Source organism: Haliaeetus leucocephalus, unplaced genomic scaffold, assembly GCF_000737465.1.
Source record: "Haliaeetus leucocephalus isolate CR32 unplaced genomic scaffold, Haliaeetus_leucocephalus-4.0 Scaffold140, whole genome shotgun sequence".
Taxonomy (NCBI): domain Eukaryota; kingdom Metazoa; phylum Chordata; class Aves; order Accipitriformes; family Accipitridae; genus Haliaeetus; species Haliaeetus leucocephalus.
Window position 1 is genome coordinate 14,469,588 of NW_010972576.1, and position 6,326 is coordinate 14,475,913.

The 6,326-nt window shown below is 39.9% G+C and overlaps 1 protein-coding gene across 1 annotated transcript in view; it reads right to left on the reverse strand.

Moving 5' to 3' along the window:
- The window catches only part of DKK2 (dickkopf WNT signaling pathway inhibitor 2), a 42,871-nt gene that overhangs the window by 35,227 nt on the left and 1,318 nt on the right, over positions 1–6,326 (reverse strand). The window lies entirely within an intron of this gene.

Sequence of the window (6,326 nt, forward strand, 5' to 3'; positions counted from 1 at the left end):
GAGATTCCAAGAATAAAAGTTTCCTGATGCAACATAAACATATTCTGTTTGCAATCCCTTTTAAGAGATCTCTGCTTTAGGCATTTCAGACTTTCAGGGAAGAGATCACACTAACAGCAAGTCACTGCTTCACTTAATGCAGGCTGCCAAAACGCATAGAACTGAACCCTGTCCTCTCATTCACTGGACCGATAAATATGCTTTTAAGAGCATGCACAGACTGGTTCACACTTACATGATGCACAGAGAATGAGGCAGAGGGCTTGCAGAGTGAAGCAACACCTCATTCCCGAGCATGTGCAGAACAGTCCACCTTCGCTTACTGCTAAAAATGCTAAACCAGTGCCATTTGCACTACATATGTGCAACATGCATGTCTCCGAGATTCATTACTGTGCATATGAAAATTCAATCATATCAAAGCTTAGCTTTAAGAGAGTCTCAAGGGGCTGAACCATGTACTTATGTGCTTTGAGGAGGAAAAAAGCAACAATTCTTAAGCTTTTTGTAGCGTTGCCCCGGTCTTTCCTTTTGTAAGGACAAAATAGCTGCTGAATGAGTGAACTCCACATTCCCGCTGTGTGTTTATATCCATTCATTTTCATAACTCAAGTTCTGTTTGTGTGAACACATATGTATAAATCATAGATGGATTTAGGGCCGATCCCAAGAAAACTGTAACTAAGATGAACAAAACTCATTATTTTATTTGGAAACTGCTGTGCTTTAGTCATTTAGTATGACCATATGTATCCTTTTACACCATCTCTCTCTCTCCAACACTACTTTCTGTGGCTCATTCTAGAGCAAAGGATTCTGCAATGAGCTTGCAAGTATCACAAATTCATCTGTTTTCACATTTCATTGTAATTTGAAAATTGCTTTATGTTCTTGAAATTTTCCATTAAAATAAATCTGTCCTTCAAACAAAAAGGGAAAAAAATTATACTGAATAAAAGCGATGGTTTGGGGACACATATGATCATTGCAGATCCTATGCTTGATCAAAAAGAAGAGAAGAATGTTCATGTTCTCCAATGAAAATAAAGACTTTTGCAGGCAAAATTAATTTTTAAAAAGTAACAGAACAAACCTTCTGATCTTCTTGGCTTTTGTATGGCCTCTCACATTCATGGACATGAAGCTTATAGAAGCTGGTTTGAACCTAAAGGTACCAGAAACACAGCCTAGAACATAGCACTGAAAGACAAGGATTTCCAAAGAATTATCCTCAGTTCTTAAAAATAAATAAATAAATTAATTAAAAAGTCTAAACACACTTGGAGTTTCACCAATGCAGGAAAAGCAGAGAGGTGGCTTCTGGTTTTCTTCCCCATTTCTGCAGCGCCATACAAACTTCAGCTCCTCAAATCTATCATAAATGTCTAACGACTGCAGTGCCAAAACCGACACAAAGCTCCCACTGTGGTGGGACATGGTGACAAGCCATGTGCCAATGATGGGCCAGGTGGGGGCTGCTGGCTCCAAGTCTGGCCCATTGCATCCTGACTCTTGCCAGCCACGACCAGTGTGTGCATGTGGGGACAGCATGAGCTTGGCAGGGACTTCAGCAACCCAAGCAGGAAGGGAAGGTCTCTGCTTTGAAGGTGTTCTCCAAATTAACATTTTTACGTATATATAAAGCTTCATTGGATATACTTAAAAAAAATCTCAGATACACAAAATCTGAAAAGGAAAGCAATGCTTGAAAAACAAACAGAAGCAGGAGCTTCATGGGACTCCTCCTTTGCAGACTTAAATTCCTCCTAAATGACATTTCCAGGGTGAGACATTTGTAAGTACAACTGTAAAAGGACCAAAGGCTCAACTGACAAACCATGAGATACGAAGTGCTTGCAAAATACATCTGGTGTTGAGATAATTAAAATCAAAATTAAACTTGTGCTATATTTGCATCTGCAAAGCATCAGTTAATCAAACGTAATGAGTTAATCAGACTCATTTTTCTGAGGGCAAAATGTAATCATGCTTCATCATCTTTTGTGTTGTCCTTAGACTCTGACAGACCTTCCAGACAGAAACTAACTCTTCTTAAGTATTTGCACACCCAATAGCACAGCAGAGTCCAGGAAGTTTTATAGGCATTATTGCAATGTTAATAGGAAATAGTTGTAGTAAAGCCACTTTATAGAAGCTTTTGCTCTATATTAAGAAGTCAAATAATAATAACAAATTGAAGGGGACACCAAGCATGACCCAGGAAGGAGATAATACTCTGCATCCCATTTTTGCAATCAAGAGACAAGCCACTCGGCTATTTAGCAAGACTGCTGCCAGTAAACCAGTATGTCTCCCAGATTCCTAACAGCAAACAGCAAGAGCAAAGAATACGTTCTCTGGTGACCTCTGCGGATTTAGCAATTCTGTATTTATTTTTTTATTTAAGGAAAAAAAAAAAGCAGCTGTTGCTGGATGTAATTTCTAGGTATTGTAATTAATTTATTTTTAATCCTATGGAGAAATAATTTATACTGTTTTGGTTGCTAGCTATTCAAGATATTGTGGTTACATTTTTGGTGTCTTTGGTACATTTTATTGTAACATTCTCAGGGCACTGCAGTCAATTACTACATCTCATGCTGTTTTACTTGCTACAAAGCATCATCCAAGCATTTTCTAGCAAGTCCTTGTGGGTAACTACGTCCTGTTCAGGAAACACATGTATGTCTATGCGCTGATAGGTATGAGATCAGCGTCAGCTTAGCCATTTGGATTAATGCCTTTTGGTTTGGCTTCTGTGGCCTCAAGCCTCTTAGCTCAAGCTGTGATAGAGTTTAAAAAAAAAAAAACACACCAAACCCCAAAACATTTTAAAAATTAAACCAAGTACATTTGGAATACAAAGGCTTATCTGGTATCTGAGTGTTGTGCCTCTGCACTGTTAAAACTTGTCCCAGCTTTTCACTCCTCTCTCGCTTTTCCAGGCCTCATTATCTCTGATTCAGGCCCACAGTTGTGCCAGTCCCCTCTCTTGGCCATCCCAGTTCTTCCCTTCATTGCTGCTGCTCCCGTCGTGCATGTGGGGGAAGTGGGAGGGACAGTCCCAGTGGGAAGCGCAAACCCAACCAGCTACGCAGCAGCAAAGGGAACGAGACACACAACTTGCTGGGGAAAGAGCCGAAACAATAGCTTGTGGCCAGGACTCAGAAAGGTCAGAAGATAATAGCGCCCACAGATTAAAGAAGGAAAACAGCTGGAAATAAAGTTTGGTAGGTCTCAGCCTACCAGATCATTAAAAGTGTTTGAGTGTGAAGGATTGCAGACCCCAGCACTGATGGAGGGGATAAGCCTCAGAGGAGAGCAAGGACCATAACCCTGAGACAAGAAATCAAAAATATGCTGAAGTGAATTAAAGAGGCTACAGAGCCATCATCCAGGAATCTATGGAATGGCTATGCCTTTCAATCACAGCTACGATACATGGGATTTTCCCTTTCAAGTTGCATCTCTATTAATTGAGTGAGAGCACTCAGGTGGGACAGCTTGTCCTAACACAGTGGAAGCTATAGCTAACATGCAGAAAAATTAATCCACCATCATTGTTAATCTGGCCTTTTTCATTTATGACTCTATTCACTGTATTGTACTTATTTAGAGATGACATATCCAGAACGGTTTCCCAGAGAGGCTACCCTACTGAGGTGTTAGATGTTCTAGAAGCCATTTTTCTAAATCAAGTTTTGAAAGGAAATTGATGGCAGACAGTATATAGTACTGACCCCCGCAAAAGTAACCTAGTCTAACATGCACTGTACAGTCCTATTTCTGAGCATATTTTTCCCTTGTGCAAATGCTATAGATATATTCTGATTCCTTGTGAAATTCGGAAAACATTAACAGTTTGCAAAGGGGAAAACAGGAATGACAGTGAAGAACAGTGAAGACAGTGAAATCTCACCCATTTAGCACGTCAGTGCTCCTCATTCTTTGCTGATCCAAGGCAGTAAAGGGAATAAGAACAGAAAATAAATAATATTCCTCAGAAAAACATAAAAGTGTAAGTCTTACTAAAAACCACATTTGCCCTGCCAGTCCCTCCAGCAAGATAGATCAGTTTGCTTTGCTCATGTGAGTATTTTCATTAATTTGAATGGGAACTTTGCCTGATGAAGGAGTGCTGGATCTTCCCTTTCTGGGCAGAAGCATTATAACTACCAGCTGAAATACATCAGCACTCTAGATAAGCCATGAACTATTGTGTCCGTTGATTTATTGCTGATTAAAGACTCCCAAGTTGCTCCTAGTCCTGAGAATTAACAGAACTGAAAACGTTACGTTAACATATTAGAGAAACATTCTGAAAGTGCATTAGTCTACCAAGCTGAATAAGCACATAGGTTGCTGGCTGATGGTCCTTTCATCAGTTTCGGTGAGAGTCCTCTGATTTCCGCTACATATATCTGCAGAGAGTTGAATGCACAGCTTCGAGCTGTCATAACAGCAACATTCTATTAATTTTCCCTTAAGTTGCATATCCTTGATCCTTACTAAAACTATTTCCTAGTTTTAAACAAGACACTCAACTCACCATTTAAAGTTACCAAGATATAAAAGGTACTCCTACTTTTGACACATTAAAAATACCACTAATGCAACAGAATGTTTTAGAAAGAAAAGCATAGGTCTGTTCTTTTAGCAAATGGCATGCAGAACTTAAGCACAAAGTCCCATAATCTAAACAAATCAAGTACTAACCTAATAAGAGAGTACTTAAAAAAATTATGAAAATGTCATGTCTTAATAGGTTGAGATGTGTGCCATTGCTGTTAAAAAATGCAGCGGCTCACCAGCCCTGCAACTGGAAGTATCACCAAAGATAAAACATTATCACAAAAGGTACTTCTTTTTTTTTTTTTTTTTTTCCCTTCTTTTTATTGCAATTCTGTGTTAATTGTGTTGCTTCAGGTGGATGGCCGAAAGTAGCATCTACAATTCTTGGCAGCAAATCTGAGTCATTTTCACAGACTACATCTGTGTGAGACCGCGCAGGAGCCAGGGATGGAGTCCCACCCAGGGAGAGAGAGTGAAATCAGGACCGACAACCCTTGACAGGAGGTCAGGCTTTGCTCCCTGGGAGCCAAAGTCACCAATTGTCCAGGGGTCTTTGCTTGTGATACAAACGGGACACCTTAAAAAACATGCCACCTCTTCTACCATTACAGATACTTACAGAGTTGTCTCTGACTTGAAGCGTACCTTGTGAGTTCATGCCAGTAACTAGAAGCCCCTAGCCAACAATTGGGGTTGGCAAGTAAGGGGCAAATCTTGCAAATACGGTGGACAGTGCAACTTGTTTTCCAGGAACTGGGTGAATTATAATCAATCATTCTCAACATTGTGCTAAATACACATTGAAGTACTAAGGATGCTGTACACAGGGAAAGGTGGCAAGATTTCGCCAAAAGGCAAAAATTATATATCATGTTTGGAGCTGTACAGCACAGCCTTGCAAGTACCCACACTGAAACTCATGAGACTGAGATAACACTCAGTGGGAAAATAGGTCCTATATATTGACTTTTTGAGAACACAGAGAAAACAAAAGAAAACCCAAGGAGAACATGTAAGAAAGAGTATCATGCTCCTGTATTTCCTCAAGGTGATTTAACATAGTAATTATTACAATGTGCACTAGGAAAGAGCACAGTACTTTAGTAACATGAAACTTCAGCACAGCATCTGTTACTCAACTTTGTTCAGAGGTAAGGAGAGGTGACCAAATTCTGGGTAAATTATAAAACAATTGAGTGGCTAGGGAAAGAAAGCTTAGAAGAGTTTAGAAACAAATTTCTGACACACAAAACCAAAACTACCACCACTGTTATTACGCCTGCACACAAACCCAAATGATAACATTCAATTATTAGGAAGCTGATGTAAAACACTTTAGCAAATTCAGTGGATTGCTTGAATTTGCAGTTTCTCTGCTGCTTTAAGGAAAATGTAGGCAAGATACAGACCCTTCAGGCTTTGAGTATTTTGCCTTTTTAGTCCTGAATGTTGGCAGCTCCCTTGCTGCTACAGTGTTTGTTGCTTATGAAAAGCAGCTGTATTTGGAGGTACTAATAATACCCAGTGGTATAAAATCAGGATTTTCTGAAGAAGTCTACCTCCTTCAACGCCACAATGCGCACCATTCATACCATCCACATGGAGACTTGATAGGGAAGTAGAGAACTGATGGCTAGCTGAGCGAAGATAATTTTCTATCAGGCTTCCAAGTTTCCAAGCAGAGTATAGAAGAAAGAAGACTGCATATGCAAGTCAGGGTCTTTTCTTCCCCCCCCCCCCCCCCCCAATTTTTT